A 19600-nucleotide genomic window follows, 5' to 3' on the forward strand; every position below is an offset into this window, starting at 1 on the left:
GTTCCTACTAAATTCTCATCTTAAGTCCTAAGAAAGCACACATTTAGATACTGCCTCACAGCCCATCTCAATCTTCTCACACCCTCACCAGAGGGCAACCAGTGATTTGAAGTTCTTGTGCATTGCTCAACTCCACAAAGTATCACTAGACAACCTCTTAATAAGGCAACATGTATTTTATTTAAACTCAATGCAGTAATGGAAAATATTAACTTGACGGAGGATATTTGTAAGTCGTAGGGTTAGGTTGCAAGTGGTTTATGGTTTGTCTTTCAGGTAAGGACATTTATTATAATTGTAAAAAGTTTGCAACCTTGGAGTTTGGGAGATGTACACAGTAAGTTGATGGTCTTGAAATGGGTCTTAGTAGGTACAGCATTTGATATGTAAGTTATTTGCCCAGATGAGCAGATAAATTTCTCTGATAAATTGATTTGTAGAAATTTTCTTGAAGTAAACAATGAAATTTTTTATGGGCTTAGTCTTAATGATGCCAGGCAAATGTTTCCTAGAACTTACGTCACTATGACAGAGATCTTCTATACTATAGATTGATGCAGATGGGTTTTTTAGTACTGTGTGTATATGTATGTGTGTTTTGTATGTATACTATTATGTATACTTCCATGAATAATCTGCTTTTTATCAAAACTAAGGCACTATCAACATGCTATTGGCTATAAGATTCAGAGATATCCCTATTAAAAAATGTGCATTTTAGTATTATTCAAAACTGAATATTCTATATTTTTGTGAATTCAAAAATTTTTGTGAATGACATCATGCGTTCCCTACCATTTCTCCATTGCATATATTTTAGTTAACTTTATGCTTAGAGATACAGTGATATATATATACATGTGATGTAATGTCTTCATTTCAATTCATGTATTTTTTTGCATGAACCAATCAGCTTATTGATTCATCTTTTATTTATAGAGAATCAGAGGGTTGTTAGCATTTTTTATTTATTGTCCCTATTTCCTTAAACTCATATGCAAGATTTGTTACTAAAAATAGTACCAGATTTAAGTTAAAATTTCTAATTGCTTGCCATTTTATACTATTCAGACATCATCCAGAGAGTAGGTACAATTTGGCTTTTCTGTGTATTATGCACTTCTGTGACAAAACTAGTCCTACCAATTCACTTTCTCATATACTAGATATACCTAAGTTTTCCATTTTCCTACATTCATATAAACACTTAATGTTATCAGTTTTATTGATATTTGCCAATCTGTTTGTATAAAATCATATCTCAATATGACTTCAATTTACTTTTCCATTCTTACAGGGGAAGTGAATACCCTTCTGTATGTTTATTGACTAATCGAGTTTCTTCATCTTTATATCCTCTACCCATTTCCTTTTCTTTATTATAAACTCATATCTACATTTAAAGAGACTGTAGGGGTGCCTGGATCGCCCAGTCGGTTGAATGTCCAACTCTTGATTGCAGGTCATGATCTCGTGGTTTGTGGGTTCAAGCCCCGCATTGGGCTCTATAATGATAGTGCAGAGCCTGCTTGGGATTCTCTCTCTCCTCCTCTCTCTATGAGCCTCCGCTGCTTGTGCACATGCACTTTCTCTCTCAAAATAAATAAACTTAAGGGGCGCCTGGGTGGCGCAGTCGGTTAAGCGTCCAACTTCAGCCAGGTCACGATCTCGCGGTCCGTGAGTTCGAGCCCCGCGTCGGGCTCTGGGCTGATGGCTCGGAGCCTGGAGCCTGTTTCCGATTCTGTGTCTCCCTCTCTCTCTGCCCCTCCCCCGTTCATGCTCTGTCTCTCTCTGTCCCAAAAATAAAATAAAAACGTTGAAAAAAAAATTTAAAAAAAAAATAAATAAATAAACTTAAGAAAATAAGAAACAAAAATAAAGAGACTGTAATATGTTATCCAGCATTTCTAGAAGGTTGCAGCAGAAGAAATTTCGTCATACAAGTCTGTCATATTTCTATAACTGGACCTTTGCTCTCCTTTATTACCCTTGTCCTGTAGAACATTGTTACACATCCTAGTTTCAAAAGATATAAAATAGTAATTCTAGAATATATAAAAGAGTGTCAGTAGCACATGGGAATTACATAATATTATTTTGGTTATGTTTTTTTGTCAGCCAAGTGTAAATTTCTAATCTCAAAAATAAAGAAACATAGTTTGCAGATCAGTAATTACCAAGAGTAATTTGCAGAATAAGACTTTCCACAAGTATACCCACTACACAGTGCTATTTTGATTATGGATTTTGATCCCAGATGATACAGTTTGAACACAAAGTGTGTTATTGAAAATGGTATCTCAAAACAAAGAAATTTAGCCTATGCAATATTTTTTCAATGTTGATTTATTTTTTTGAGAGAGACAGAGTATGAGCAGAGGAGGGGCAGAGAGGGAGGGAGACACAGAATCTGAAGCAGGCTCCAGGCTCCAAGCTGTCAGCACACAGCCTGACATAGGGCTCGAATCCACAAGCCACTGGATCATGACCTGAGCGGAAGTTGGGTGCTTAACCAACTAAGCCACCCAAACACCCCAAGAATGCTTATCTTGAATACAAGTCGGGTTTGTTTTGTTTTGTTTTTTAACTCTGCTAGAAAATGGAAAATAAATAAGTAAAATACTACATTATTTATTTAATTTATACAATTCTGTAGCTAAAATTACCTGAGCTGAAGTCAGACACTTAACTGACTGAGCCACCTAACCAACTGAGCCACCCAGGCACTCTGAAAATTAGCCCATCTAGGTCTCTCTTAAGAACTCAGCACTGATCTATGTTTTGATCCACAAGAATTTATGGGAAAGAAACCTTCAACCTTCACACTTAGAGATACATAAACAAACAACCACATATAAGAGCCCAATTATACTTTAAAATTACAGACATGAAAGAAATATACAAGTGGAAATTCAATGGAAGTTTCATTTACGATGAACAAATTATTTGCACATACAAAAAAAAATCCCTTTTTTATCCAAAGTTATTGATAAGTATAAATTAGATATGAAAATCATTTCCATAAAACATGTTCCATGTTTATCTTAATTTTACATATTAGAAAATCTTTACTATACATACATACATAATACATATAATATAGATTTATATTTAATTTTATCTGAAGAAATAGCTATTAAAAAACAAACAGAAAAAACACCTTTTGCTTTTGATTTGATTGACTCTTTATCCACATTTCATCTGTAGAATAATTTTCTTATTAAAAATCCAATGATACAACAATCATTCATCACTGTATCTTAGGGGTAGAAAGAAACCAAAAACAACAACAACAACAACAACAAAAACAGACAAAAATCTTCACTATTACAAATTGAAAATTTCGTATATTGAAGGTTTTCAGTGGTGATACTCCCATATTTGAATACATTTTCTAAAAGTTAACATTTTTGAAGTGATGTAGAGAACAAGGCAAAAGAAATGTAGATAAAATTAAATTTCCTTATAACCTGCAGCCCATAGACAAATACTTGAGATTGGCAGAGGATGACCTTCCTCCAGGAATTCCCAACTGTCTTAATGTTAATGCTTCGCTAGAGAGAAAAGCAACCTTAGCTTGACAACAGCCAGGCCTCCAGAATCCTGAATCTTCTTTAGCATATGAGAAAGATTTTGGAAACTTTCCTTTGCCTTTACCTCCTCCATGTCCAAAGTATATAATCAGCTGCTCCTCACAATCCCAGTCAGCTCTTTCTGCCTAAGTATCCTATCCCTGTGCTATAATAAAAATACCTTTTTGCACTGAAAATGTCTCCAGAATTCTTTCTTGGCCATTGGCTCCAAACCTCAACACTTCAAAAAACATCATTTTCGTGCCCAGAAAGTGGCCTGAGTCTTCTCGTATGGACTCTGAGCCTCGGTGCAAGCTTGATGAGTAATTCCTCTCCCTTCCCTTTACTTTAATTTCAGGGGCTTTTCAAGGAGTATGGTCTTATTGGATCACTTTCATGCTGATTGCTCAGTTCAGGCTGCAGTCCTCATGGCTACTCTACAGGGAGAAGAAAGCTTGCCTTTTGGCTGGAGGTTAGTACCATGTCAGGAATAGTAATAAGACTCAGAAATTTGATATCCTCTCTTTATTCCTGTCCTTATAAAAGTTGTCTGTCTTGGGCATGGGACAGCCACCTATGTGACCAGGATGACTGCCAGTATTAAGACTCCCAAATGAGGTTCCCTCCTCATTGATCTAATGTGATCCCCTCCACATCCCTGGTCTAACAGTTTCTGGCTCAAGACCTCTACTTGGAGCTGGCCAAAAACCAGTACCCAATTGAATTAAAACCCAATCAAGGCCGTTTCCTAGGGAAGTTGGCTGTAAAACACTACATGTGTTGGAATGTCACTTGGATTTCTATCTTTACTGTTTTCTATCAATGTGCCCTACTGATTACTTAAACTACAAAATTGGGTAATTTCCCCTTGTAAAAGTTTTCTAATGTTTTCCATGGGTTAAAAACGGTTGGTTCTTCATGGCATGGCCTTCATGGCAAAGCCAGGCATTTCAGGGCTTTCACCAGCACCCATCTGTAAGCAATGGGAAAGTACAGGAACACTAGCATCCCTCCTACAGGGCCTTTACGGTGGGATGGTGATCAACAGTGATTTCATTTGAGGGACCTCTCTGGTTGCTTTTGACACTTGGAGCCTCTAACATATCCTGCATGGGACACCACTAGGGAGTTGGGGGAGATTTGGGGGAATGTACCTTTTCTAAGAGACTTCTTCTTCAGTTCCCAAGGACTATCCTTTGGGATGCCTTTTAATCCACTGGAAACAATTCAGATTGTAAAACTGAAATAGGATTGATATTCTGTAACACTGCATGGCCTCAGTATGATCCATCAGTTAGATCTCTTCTGCAGGAAACAGGGCAAATGGACAGAAGTACCCCATGTCCATCCCTGTATGGCCCTAAATCAGTACTCTGGCCTAAGGGTCTTTGCAGAATGTATTTGGCTAGTAAACCACCTGCTGATATATTGGATGTTAATTGTCCAAACAGGCCTCCTTTGAATAAACCCAGGTTGCTGGATGAAACACTGGCCTTTCCAAACAAAGGGGATACTCTCTCTCTCTCTCTCTCTCTCTGTTTCCTAATAGACCCAGGTTACTCTAGCTATTTGTGGGGGATTTTCCCTCATTCATTTCCCAAGCTAATGGCTATGATAATTTGAAGCAATTGTCTTTGATAAGTCTACTTCACAATGGGAACTTTAAGGAATATTCCCAAGCAGCTGCCAAAACCCCTTTTGTTTTGGGGACGTACCCTGTCCTCTCTGGCCTGACATAAACTGCCTATTTACACTTTAGTGGAAAGAAAACCTGTCTTTTTATCCATCTAAACATGAGCTTTAGGACCTGGAGACCTCCTTCTCTGTCCTCTGGAGTTTTATCTGTCTCCAACCTTACTGGTGGCCCCTCACCTCTTCAGTCTTCCCCTCCCACTCCTCCTGTTTCTGCACCACCTCAGGTGTGGCCTGCATAACTGGATCCTATAACATCTCAGTGCCTCAGGCACCATTAGCTGCTCTTCCTCCCCTCACTGTCTAGGAGTCCAGAGCACTCCTTTGGACTTATACCACCCACTTCAGATTTTCCCTCCAGTGTCCAGGAAAAAATTAACAATGGAGAACAAATCGATTGACTTATAAATGGACGCAAGTGGAATAAATTTGCTTTTTAAGCTAATTTCAGTTTGTTAGGTTTAATTAAGATAGACGTGTCTTTAGAGTTACCATAGTAGTAAATATGAAACTTTTATTCTGCCAAGGTTTACTGAAGGTCAAATATACTCATGATCTCTGCTCTGATTTGTCAGTCATCAAAAAGAATTTAAAATGATGGTTATTTTGTCTGTCTCAAAGTTTTCATGGGTAATTGTTAAGATAGGTTTCTAAGTCTTTGGTAACATGAAACTTTATAAAGTTTTGCTTGGATGATAAAATGGGTTTGAATTCATTGGACACCTAGGCCTTTTCTAAACAGGATGGAACACTGAAGCATTAATTACTGAACATAGGTGTGTGCTTCTTATTGCAGAGAAGCTAAGAATATTTGGATCTGTTGGAAAAGATGCTTCGTGCTTAATAGATTCATAAATTTGCCATCTAAAGAATTCTAGTGTAACACTTCACAAACGGTTACTACTACTACTACTACTACTACTGCGTTTTCACTGGTGGCTAATGTTTCTAAGAGTTAAAATGTTGCTAAATGTAATTGAGACTGATGGAAATAAGGAAAGCAACTCTGAATTAAAAAAGTGGTTGTAGGGGCGCCTGGGTGGCGCAGTCGGTTAAGCGTCCTACTTCAGCCAGGTCACGATCTCGCGGTCCGTGAGTTCGAGCCCCGCCTCAGGCTCTGGGCTGATGGCTCAGAGCTTGGAGCCTGTTTCGGATTCTGTGTCTCCCTCTCTCTCTGCCCCTCCCCCATTCATGCTCTGTCTCTCTCTGTCCCAAAAATAAATAAACGTTGAAAAAAAAAAAAAGTGGTTGTAGAAGGTTTATGAAGGGAAATCTTTGGAAAGGAATTTTATATGTGGTCAAGACTAAAGTTGAAAATAACGGATATTAAAAGTACACTGGTATAAGATTGAAATTCTGCTTTTCTGTTAAAAAAAAGTTTTCTTTGATAGTTGATCTGCATTTGATAAGGAGATGTAAACAAAGTTTATTTCCTCTTTTGTCTGTCCAGAAACCGATTTCTATGTTTTGTCTTTATTATGTCCTTGAGTACTTAGTTAAAACTTCTCAATATGAAAGGAGCTAAGTTTTGCTAACAACCATAAAATCCTATATATTTGCCTTTGGAATCTCTTACTGTCACCTTGGTTAAATAATAATTAAGTTTCAAGTTTTATAATGATCCATAATCCTGTTTGGACATGTGCTTTATAACTTTATGAGGTTTTTAAACAAACATCCCAGGATTTAAATTGCAAATGAAGTCTTTTGACCAATTAATATTTTGTTTATTTGTTATGTTAATTTACTTAGAAATAGAAAGCACTGTCAAACAAATAATATACCTTAGGTTGTATTGCTTGGGTAAATGCTATAACTTTTCAACAATATATATATAATTCCTGAAGTATTAATATGTTTTGGTAATAAGGTTATCACTTAACAATCTAATTATTGAAGTGTTATGTGTCACAGAAATAACTGAATATCCTTGTCAATTGCATTTACAGTCTTTTGTCATTTGCAGAGTTTCATCTTCAAAGAGATTCACAAAAAGAACTTTTTTTTTTATTTTAACCAGTAAAGGTTTTTTGATAGCTTTACAATCATAAAACTAAAATGGGTGAGAATTTCCAGAACTAACTAAAAGCTGCATTGAAGCTGAACAAGAATTAGTAATATGGGACTAAATGAATTAAGGAAGATGATTACAGTTTTCATGACTCTTCTTTGAAACATTGTTGGTTCTCTAATGTTTGCTTTTCCAGATTAAGGAAATTTTCTCTTAAGATATTTATGACTGGGTTGCCTGGGTGGCTCAGATGGTTAAGTGTGAGAAATAAGCCCACTGACCCAATCAAAGGAGGGATGCAGAGACTTGGAGCACAGTGAAGTGAGGCTTTAATCAGTGTTTTTGCAAGAGTGGGTGTCTGATGGAAAGACAAACTCTGAGCAGTTGCAGCAGAAAATTTATCTCCTAGTGTGCAAGTCCCTCCTCTGATTCCTCATTGGCGGAGTACTACAGAGGTTACAGCCTTATCCGATGTCACCTATGCCTATGTCAGGCAAAAAGTAGTCTGATTGGCCTGAGGTGATGCAGAGTTTCAGTCCCTCCTTCATTCTTTGGTGCATGCTCATTGGAAAGCCCATGAAAATAAGCCCATGAAACAGAGAGGGGAAGAAGAACCAGGAGTGAAGTATCCGAGGGCTTGGGAATCCATTATGAGGCTGGGGGTGTTCATATATATTTCCAATAGGTTTTAAACCTACTGTTAACTAGACAGCACAACTTTCATGTGGTATTTCTGAAAACGAATCATCTCCCTTACTTCTCACATTAAGCAACTGACACTTGATCTCGGCTCAGGTCATGATCTCACAGTTTGTAAGTTCGAACCTGTGCACTGACAGCACAAGCCTGCTTGGAATTCTCTCCTTCTCTCTCTCTCTCTCTGCCCCTCTCCCCCAAAATAAATAAAAAAAAATTAGGGGAAAAAATGTATATATGATGTACAGAAATGTGATAAAGTTTTCATTAGTGAACAAATTGAAGAGTTTAACTTTTCTGTCTACCCACACCCTCTGAAATTCAAAAACTTTCTGTGAATATTCTTTCTTTCATGACAATTATAGTTATTCGCATAAGTTCAATATGAATCTGTTCTTCTTATAACAGAACACCTTTGGAAATACTGGTTATTTCGCTAAGGCTTTTAACTAGAATGTCATATTTGGGAGCCGTGCATAGACTCAGATATAAGCAGACAGCTTTAAGGAACGAAGGTTGACTTTATGAAGCAAATAGAGCCCCTTAGAAATGTTGACCTGATACCTTGCTTAGAGAGTTCCCATCAGCCTTATCGGGTGAGTAAAGAAAGTCATATCCTGGCAGGTGCAGGAACTTCAAGAATTTAGGGGACCTCAAGAAAAGAAATTCACCCAAATCTACAGGTATTGCAGGTATGTCTGATGGCAAGTGTTTGGCTTGGCTTCTGGCCTAGAGAGGCTACTAAAAGCTCAATCTAGAGATTTGTTACAAAAAGTTCCAGCGAAGCAAATTTTAAAAGATCTGTATGGTCAATCATTATTCTTTCTGAGCTTATGTAAATAATAAGGTCAAGTTTTTTATAATTGGTTTTGTTTTACAAATGAATAAGTCTTCATTTGGCTATTTCTGGAAATGAGGGTAATTATAAAGAAAAGTTATGTTCTAATAACACATCTTTGTAGATATATAATTCTAATACTATTTATTATAAACTGGACTAGATCCTGAATTTTTCAGGTTTCCTCAAATATTTGGCTATGGCTCTTCAACTAAGGTTTCCAAACTTCTTCCATTCTCTTGACTTAAAGTAATTAAAAACTAAATCTACCTTTTCCCTAAAAGTCCTAAAAACTGATGCTGGACAACTTGAAGTAAACTTTAGAGAAATAGCTCATCTATAGACAATCTTCTTGCTTATTATTCTGGGGGATAATAATAGGACCTCATGGGCTTATGATTAGATTATTTAAACACCTGGAAAATGGGATGGATTCCCCCAACAATTGTTTAGGAAAAGCTTTTTCTCACTATAGACCTATCAATAGATAAGGTCCTTTATTAAACTATTCACTTGAAGATGGGTTAATTCATACATCTCTAAATGAATATGCAAACCATACCCTCCCTAAACATGATCTGACAGTTACTAGCAAACCACTCCATAGAAGCCCAGGGGACATGGTTTATTTAAAAGATTGGAAGTCTAATACAGAAAGGGATTTAACTCCAAAATGGCAGGCCCTCGACCAGGTCATATTATGTACTCCCACAGCCATAAAATTAGAAGGACATTCTTCATGGACTCATACATCAAGAATTGAAGCTGTATCTTCCTCACACGAATCCAGTGTGCCAGATAATGTGCCTTCTTATACCTGTGAAGCTGCAGAAGACTACAAACTTCTTTTCAAATGAAAGTGATGGTTGTATCTTTCTCTTTCTTTCTCTTTTCCCCTATACTGACAATTCCTTCTTACGATGGGCCATTATAAAGGTTCACCAAAGACTTGAATTACAAACCACAAAAACCCATCAGATTCCAGCTGCCTGTTCCCACTCCATCTGGGTGGGATGCTTTAAGCCTAACATCTAAAAACCTTCTCACTGGCAGCACTTGAGGCTCAGGCAGTAGCTTATAATTCGCTTGAACCATTAACTGATATGTTTCTTTTGTTTCCATGGAGGTGTCTCTTAATGTTACCTGATTGCTTGCTAAACAAAACAGTATTTGATGGCTAACACCACTAGCTACACAATTAAGGCCTTAGGTGACTCTCAAAATGGCAACAGATATTTTAACTGCTGTACAGCGTGAAACATGTGGTAGCATAAAAACAGAATTGTTGTGTATATATTCCAGATAATCACAAAAATGTAACAGGATTGCCAAAAGATCTAAATATTCAAATTGATGCTCTAAACCATCTCTCTTTCCTATAGTGATTGGTTAAACTCCTGGGTTGGAGGAAAATTTTGGTCAGCTATCAAAATTATTTTATTCAGGCTTCTCCTTCTCATAATAATATTAATCATATTTTGTTGTCTTTTCATGTGTCTTCCTGCCCAGTGCCAAGATTCCTTCACTGCCATAACTTCCAGCTGATGGAGCATCCTTTCTCTTCAAGGATGTTCATATATGTTATCTACCTTGGATTGGCTGCCTCTGCTTTAGTAACTCATGTATAAATTCCCCAGCTCACCAATGTTGACCCATAGGTAGGGTCTTCTTCAGCAGGAAGAAGTTATAGGAGAGACCTTCAGCCCTCAGTAACCTTAAAGATTTAAGGGTCAAAATGGTTCTGGGGCGGGGCGGGGAGGGGTGGGGAGATGATGTGGAGAAGAAAAGCCAAAGAAATGTAGATAAAATTAAATTTCCTTATAGTCTGCAGTATAGTCAAGTATTGACAAATACTTGAGACAGGCAGAGTATGACCATCCTCCAGGAACTCCCAACTGTCTTAATTTTAATGCTTTGCTAGAGAGAAAAGCAACCTTAACTTGACAATAGCTAGGCCTCAAGATCCTGTGAGTTTTCTTTAGTGTATGAGAAAGGTTTTGGAAACTTTCCTGTGTCTTTACCTCCCCCATCTCCAATGTATATGATCAGTTGCTCCTCACAATCCCAGTCAGCTCTTTCTGCCTAAGGATCCTGTCCCTGTGCTATAATAAAAAGAGTTTTGCACAGACAATGTCTCAATTCTTTCTTGGCCATTGGCCCTGAACCCCAACACTTGAAACCACATCATGAAGTATAAAGGCAAATCTTTCCCACTGGCTTTATTTAAGCAGCCATGACTACTTGTTGCAAATTTCTTGCTTAATATATTCTACCAAACTTTGCTCCAGGAATTTTCATTTGTAACCTGAACAGGATATTGTTTTGTGTCAACCACAGTTCACTGGCTGAGAACATAAAGATTAGAGCAGCTGACTACTGGCTGTTGTTAAAAACAAACAACAGGTTCCCAAAAGGAGTCACTTTCACTAATCCTCACCAAGACTTAATACCTGGCAGCACTTGAGACTCAGGCACTAGCTTATAATTTACTTGAACCATTAATTTACATGTTTCTTTTGTTTCCATGGAGGTGTCTCTTATTATTACCTGATTGCTACAATTTCAGCCTCAATCAGGAGGGGCATTTTAAACCAGTTTCTTGATCAGCACTAGTTAAGTAATCTGCTTGATAAAAAAAAATCCCCTGCCTTTCCCTAAGGGAATATAAGTAATCTTCCCTAAAATAATCCATTCTTTTGAATTTCTTGTCCTGACCTCCTTTTTCCTATAAAAGCCTTCCATTTTGCATACCTCCCCAGAGCTCCCTCCTGTTTGCTAGATGGGATGCTGCCTGATTCATGGATTGTTGAATAAAACCCATTAGATTTGTTAATTCACTCTATCAAATTTTGTTTTTTAACACACGTAAAGGATTTGCAATTATTACTATTGCAATATCAATTAGCTCAAGGACAAAACATGGGATAGATTACTTACTTTCCTTCCTGAAAAGTGTAAAAAATTTGGCACAAAAAATAATTTTGAACAAAACCACCATGAAAGGCAGCAGAATTTGCCACCTCAAAATATGCCTCTTTGGCATAAGAATTATTTTGAGCTGGTTATTTTTAAGAAACAGCAGGCATAGAAAAAGACCTAAAAACTGAAGTTACTCTTTTACAAACAACATCTACATTTATACCAATGGAAATTTCCATTGGTAAAAGTGTCTTCCTAACAGAAAGATGAGGATGACTAAATCATTAGTACCTCTTGTCAGTGGAAAGGCAATGACTCATAAGGGCATAGCAACCTTAGTCTTATGTACTCTGCTTTGCTTGATAACCTTCCATAACTGCCTCCCATTCCATACCCCATTTTCTTTTGTCTTTAGCTGAAGAAGGTGTCTAAAGTGATGGCCTGAGGAGCATGGGTGGCTCAGTTGTTAAGCGTCTGACTTCAACTCAGGTCATGATCTCACAGTTTATGGGTTCGAGCCCCATGTCAGGCTCTGTGCTGACAGCTCAGAGCCTGGAGCCTGCTTCAGATTCTGTGTGTGTGTGTCTCTCTCTCTGTCCATCCCCTGCTGGCTCGCTCTCTCTCTCTCTCTCTCTCTCTCTCAAAAATAAATAAATAAATAAATAAATAAACAAACATTTAAAAAATAACAAAAAAATGAAGTGATGCCTTGGACCATTTCAGAGAGTTACTCAGTTTTCCTGGGTATCTCCCAAGTATACCTGAAGTATACATGTTACTTAATATCCATTTGTTTTTCTCTTGTTAGTCTATCATTTGGTATTGGTAGCCTTACACTCAATTCTTCCCCAGAACATATTTCTGTTTCTTGTCATATAAGCATATTTTCTATAATTATTAAAATGAGAACTTTGAAAATATATTCTAAGTAAGATTAACATTGGCATAAACATTAAAAGACTAGCTTGTTTCTGTGGATTCTTTGGATAGGGTAGGAGACCCTGAATAGTTAGAGGTGTTTTCCATTTTCTGCATGTATCCCTCTTATCATCACTTTCTCTTCCCTGTGCAAAGTACAATATTAGGTCAGACATACAGATAAAATTTATTTCTGGTTATGATTTTGCTCCTTATTACAATAGGGAGAAAAGTGATGTTTTCAAGATACAGTGTGCACATGTCCAAGAACCTCTAAAAGTTCCAGACCTCATTTAATCCTTAAACCACAGGTGTAGGCCAACTAAGGATATTTGAAGCAATCCTATCTACTTAGCTCACAGTAGGCAAGATCAAGACTTAAAGAAAATGCAGTTGAGCAAAACCAAATACATTTAGCAACTTGTACAAGTCAAAGTCAGTGCATCAATTGGTGCATTCAGAATTGGTAATCGTACATACAAGGATCTATTTTGTACCAATAAGCATCTCTGCTTGCATATGAAAATGTTCTGGTTAATGGAAAAGAAAATTGAAGAGAAATAGCAACATCTGGCATTGAAGTTTAGCTCCTAAATTAATACAGAGTAAGCCTTTTTAAAACTTTCCACCTAAGCATATCTTCTATGCCCTAAGAAGTCTCCTACATTAAAATCTAAGTAAGAATAACCAAACACATGTGTTATTAAGCACCTAGTGTGTGTGTTTGTGTGTGTGTGTGTGTGTGTGTGTGTGTATCATGATATACAAATGCTTGCCCTAAGAATGTGAGTAACATTGTTGGAAAGATAGAGTTAAATTTGTAAGTAAAAAAAGAGTTTAACACAGAGTTTTTTGGCCAAGGGTTCTAATGGAAAGAAGAGAGGAATGAGTTGCACAGCCTAGGTTTAAGCCCCAATTTGGGCAATAACAATGTAATCTTGGACTTCTATAGCCTTCCTTGTTATCAGTTTTCTCCTCTATATAAAAGAGATAGCGCTGTTGTAGGTGGAGTTAGGGGTTTCAGGAAAAAAAAAAAAAAAAAAAAAAAGAGAGACAGAGAGAGAGAACATAGCATTCTTGACATAAGAAAAATCATTTTAGACCCCCTGCCATCTTGTGATATCTGCTTGATGGACACTACTTATCCAAACTCCTTTTTTTTTCAGAACTTCTTAATACATGCTGAAATTGTAGAGTAATAGACCTCAGCAGCTAATGATTTTAAGAGGAAAAAAGGAATGTAAGAACAAACAGCCACTATCAGTCCAGGAGATAGCTTAACCTATCAGGGAAAATAAATTAGTGGTGAAATTCCCAGTGCTGTTTCAAAAGTAAAGAACTCAGCCATAAAAAAATGAAATCTTGCCATTTGCAAAAACATGGATGGATCTAGAGAGTATAATGTTAAGTGAAATAAGCCAGTTACAGAAAGACAAATACCATATGATCACACTCATATGTAAATTTAAGAAACAAAACAATAAAAAAAGGTGGGGGGGGAGGGAAGGGAATAGAGAACGAAGTGGGGGGGATGGGTAAATTAGGTGCAGGGGATTAAGAGTATGCTTATCATTATAATCACTGAATAATATATAGAATTATTGAATCACTATATTGTACACCTGAAAAGAAAATAACACTGTATGGTAACTACACTTGAATTTAAAAAAGAGGGGAGGGCTCCTGGGTGGGTCAGTAAGTTGAGTGTCTGACTCTTGATTTCAGCTAAGGTCTTGATCTTATGATTTGTGAAATCGAGCCCTGCATCAGGCTTTGCGTGGACAGCACAGGGCCTGCTTGGGATAATTTCCTTCCTCTTTCTCTCTGCCCCTCCCCACTTAGTGTTATCTCTCTAAATAAATAAGTATACAAATTAATTAATTAATTAATTTTTAAAAAGATTGTGCTGATGTACATTCTTGAGTTATCTTTACAGGATCCAAGCCCCTTTGAGCACTCATACCAAAACAACTATAGCCAGAGAATGAATGGTGCTGGCCTCCTGACTTGCACAAGGTCATGATCTCCTGGTCTGTGAGTTCGAACCCCAGGTCAGGCTCTGTGCTGACAGCTCAGAGCTTGGAGCCTGCTTCTGATTCCCTCTCTCTCTCTGCCTTTCCCCTGCTCTCTCTCTCTCTCTCTCTCAAAAATAAATAAAACATTATTTTTTTTTAATAGCATAAACTGCAAGCTCTGTCAGAATCCAGGAAAAATAAAAAACACTAGAATTTTGGTTAGAGCTGAATGAAGTGACAGAAAAAAAGATAGAGGGATCATTTCAGAAGTGAACAAAAGCTTGAGTGGAGATGAAGCCTGGGATAATCTTGATAATTTGCAGGAAACAGAGTAATGAGAACAAAAGAGCAATCTTTTCTTGTAGCTTCCCTCCCATTCGTTAATGTTATTTGTGCTGCTGGAGAGACTGCAAGGAATTGTTGAGCCAAATCCCAGACACATGTATGGGAACTGAATGGGGGCTGGGACAGACATTTGACAAGACAAGAGAATGATACATGCTATGGATCAAGTGGAAATAACATTGGCCAGGTACCACAGAGTCAGATACAATAGTTATTGACACATTGGGACTCAGGGAGTCACTCAGGATCATCGACCAGAGACACAAAATGATGAAAGCAATGTTTAGTGAAGTTTAATGGATGGTGCTACCCAATGGAAAGATGATCAAATGGGAGGAATAGAGCTTTAGAAAAAAACGCATGAAGGTAGGGAGATTTGCTGTTCTAGACATGAAGGGATTTAGTCAAAGTGGAAGCAATAGAAAAAGAACATTGTGGAAATATATTTAATAAACAATCAATAATTTTTATATTTGACTGAATATATAAGAAGAAAGAAAAAAATTAAAAATAACTCCATTATTGTTGTCCTTAGTCAAAATAGCATAGATTTCCACTAAGAAATGGGAAAAATTGGTGATCTAACATCTGTTACATATTTATCATTTACAAAGAATTTTTTTTTGGATCCATTATTTTATTTAATATCCATAGCAAACCTATGAGGTATCACCATTTCTCTGTTACAGGCAAAGAAACGGGTTGAGAAAGTTTGGATAATTGGGCCATTGTCTAATAGGGAAAAAAATTAGACAGGTATTCTTCAAGTCTATGTCTAGTTGTAAAGCCCATATTTTTGTGTAATATATTGCTACAAAGTACCTTTCACCACCAAAATATGATATAAAGGAATTAGGGGAAATAATAGTCAAGTCCTGCGAAGAATGTTGTCAGGGTAACAACAGGAAGGAAAACTTGTATACTGAAAATTTTCAATACAGAAACTCATGTTAAGCAAGTGAGAGTTAAAAATGTACATACACATAAAATATAAATATTAAAAGTGAAAGAAATGGTCAGCTGAAATGAATCGTTCTCCTTGCTATCATAAAAAAATAAGGGTTTTTGAGAAATATTTTTTAGACTTAATTTTGAGGTGATATGGCCCATTTCTAAATCAGAGGTGATTTATTTGGAATAGAAGGGATGAATAAATGAATTTTTCTATACTATCACCAATCCAAATTTAGCTTGAGAACCTGTATGTGTATGTGTATATATATATATATACACACACACATATATATGTATATATTTATATATTTATATATTTATATTTATATACACACACATATGCATACACACACATGTACATACACACTGTTGACTGCAGGCTGGAGAATCAGGAAAGCTAAGGTGTAATTCAGTCACAATCTAAAGAACTGGGAACCAGGAAGCCAATGTCATGAATCCCAGTTCGAATCCAAAGGCCAAGGAACCAAGGGCACGAGTGTCTGAGGCCAGGAGTATATGGATGTCCCAGTTCAGGCAGAAAGGAAAAACTTGCACCCTTCCACTGCCTTTTTATTCTATCTAGGTTCTCAATGGATTGGATGCCCACAAACTTTTGTGAGGGCCAATTTTTTTATTCAATCTATCAATTCTTATGGAAATGTCCTCACAGACACACCCAGAAATAATGTCTTACATGCTATTTGAGCATCTTTTAGCCCAGCCAACTTGACACACAACATTAAACACCACACAGTGGTCACATGAAGAGACAAAAAATGCATAAACCCATATGCATATGCATAAAACTCAAGACTTCTCTCATGGTAGGAGTTTACTGCAACTAGAGACCTGGAAACTAGCTGAAAATGTTGAAATGCTATTTAAAATCTTTATGTATTTTAGGGGTGCAGGGAGGGTAAGGAGAATATGTGGATTTAAACTAAGTTGTGGGGGAAGAGAGAGTACTTGTAACTTTTCAGAGATATACTCTATGTCTTGCTATTCCTGTAAATATGAATAATGTTCAAGTTTTGTATTGCAGATGTTGTATGGACTCACACCATTTTCTTTTACACCAGTCAAATAATCTGACAAAGAATGCTTATCTTTTTTAAATTTTTTTTTAAAAGTTTGTTTGTTTTTGACAGAGACAGAGAGAAACAGAGCATGTGGGAGGGGCAGAGAGGGAAGGAGATACAGAACCCGAAGCAGGCTCCTGGCTCTGAGCTGTCAGCACAGAGCCTGATGCGGGGCTTTGACCTCACAGACTATGTATGAGACCATCACCTGAGCCAAAGCCTGATGCTTAACCAACTGAGCCACCCAGGTGCCCCAAGAATGCTTATCTTGAATGCAGATAGGTTTTATTTGTTTTGTTTTGTCTTTTAACTCTGCTAGAAAATGGAAAATAAGTAAAATACTGCATCACTTATTTAATTCGGACACATATTTTTCAAATCTTTGATTTTATTAATTGGTTATCCTTTATTTCAAGAAAAAGTTTTCATCTATACAATTCTGCAGCTAAAGTGACATTAAAGTAAAATTTCCTGTTTTTAATTTTTTTTAACGTTTATTCATTTTTGAGAGACAGAGACAGAGTGCAAGTGCAGGGAGGGGCAGAAAAGGAGGGAGATACAGAATCTGAAGCAGGCTCTAGGCTCTAAGTTGTCAGCTCAGAGCCAGATGCCAGGTTCGAACCCATGAACAATGACCTGAGCCGAAGTCAAAGGGTACTGACTGAACCACCCAGGCACCCCCAAATTTCCTGTTATACAACAAATGAAAGTGTCAAATGATCTTTGAAGGTTTTTAAAGCCAGCTTTAAACATCCTGTGACATTGGATGTAAACTTGGTTTCTTCTTTCCTGAGTCAATGGGTAAAAATAAGTAGATTCACTGAGGTGACAAAATGGTGGAGACTTGACCAATGGTTGCTTGATCCAAACTTAAACATTTATTTGGTTGCAGCAGGGTTAGCTCATATGTTAACACACTATTTTCATTTATCAAATGACAAAATAAAGTTTTGACTTCTCTAATTAAATTTGGAACCAAATGATATTATAATAAATAACTTAAAAAATAAAAAATAAAATAAATTACTAAAATACATCTGTGAGCTTATAAAAAATTTAAAAGATAAATACATCTTGATGTCAAAACAGTTAAATTCCCTCAGACTTGAATTGTCAATATTGAAATGTAAAATACAATAATTTGAAATAAAAGATCCTATAATTAAATAAATATTTGGCCATTAACTTAACAGCAGAATCTTTGACTCTAAGTTGTAGGAAGACATGATGGGGTGTGTATACTATATATATTAAATCATAAATACTTAAGTCAAAACAAAGAAAACTAGTCCAACTTTCATTTTATGGGAGCAGAAATCCAAGCTCAGAGAGCAGACATATCCAAACCTCTTGGTATTTCCTGACCTTTCCTTGGGATATTACATCCACTTGGAAACTTTATAGACCTGTCTGTGATCATTCATTTCCTCCCTACTTTATGGTCTCTACCAGCCTACTTGGGGCTCTCTGCTAATGGGAAAGAGATGCCTGCTCTAAGCAGATAAATTAGAGAAGTTTCCACCATATCCATCTTTCCAGTGGTTTCTGAGAGAAGGGGCACTTTTGTGAAGAAAATGCTCCTCACATCCCTCCAATCAATTTAGTCTTTCCCTGAACACAATGTTAGCCAGCATAAACTAGTTAGAATTTCAGACTCCATTTACACCTCAACCAGATGTCTTTGTGCAATGTGCAAAAAGCACAACCACTTGAGCTTGCTTTGCCATTTTTTGTAAACACACTGTATGTAAACTTTGTTTTCATATGAATTTAGTGTAATCAACCCAGTTATCGAGTTGCATTTCTAGCAGTGGTAGTTTTTTGGTTTTTTTCCTTAGAACAAGGAAAAAACCTTATACTATTATCACCTTGAGCTTGCTTTGCCATTTTTTGTAAACACACTGTATGTAAACTGTCTTTGTTTTCATATGAGTTCAGTAATCAACCCAGTTATCGAGTTATATTTCTAGCAGTGGTAGTTTTTTGTTTATTTCCTTGGAACAAGGAAAAACCCTTATACTATTAGACTTTTCCATTCACTGTGGCATTCTTCTCATGCAATCCTCTTTTCCATTTATCAATATTTAATTAATTTTCAGATCAATTTATTAATTAAAATTAATTAATTTTCTAAATTACTGGTATAACTTTTGTTTTTCACTCTTCATTCTTATAAAGTTATCTACTTGAACTCAGGAAAACTATCAGACCATGTATAAATAGCTTTCTAAGTAAAGAAACATTTTCATATAACAATAGTTCATTACTTTAAAATATCTTGAGATTTCTTATGTCTTTATCACCTCAAGTAAAATACAACCTATTTCTTACTCCTAAGCACAGAGCTGTATTCCATTTCCCAGCCTCCTTTGCAGTTGAATGTGGCCATGTGATAAGAGTTCTAACCAATGGAATATGAGGGAACTGACTGAACCACTTCCAGCCCTGGCTGGCCAAAACTTCCCAAATTGTAATGTCCTTTTCCCATTCACTTATGCATTAAAGACTAGCACTGCAAAAGTGTAGGCCACTTAAAGTAGTGACATTAGAAATGGAGGGAA

This window comes from Lynx canadensis, chromosome D1, assembly GCF_007474595.2.
Source record: "Lynx canadensis isolate LIC74 chromosome D1, mLynCan4.pri.v2, whole genome shotgun sequence".
In the NCBI taxonomy this organism is placed as follows: Eukaryota; Metazoa; Chordata; class Mammalia; order Carnivora; family Felidae; genus Lynx; species Lynx canadensis.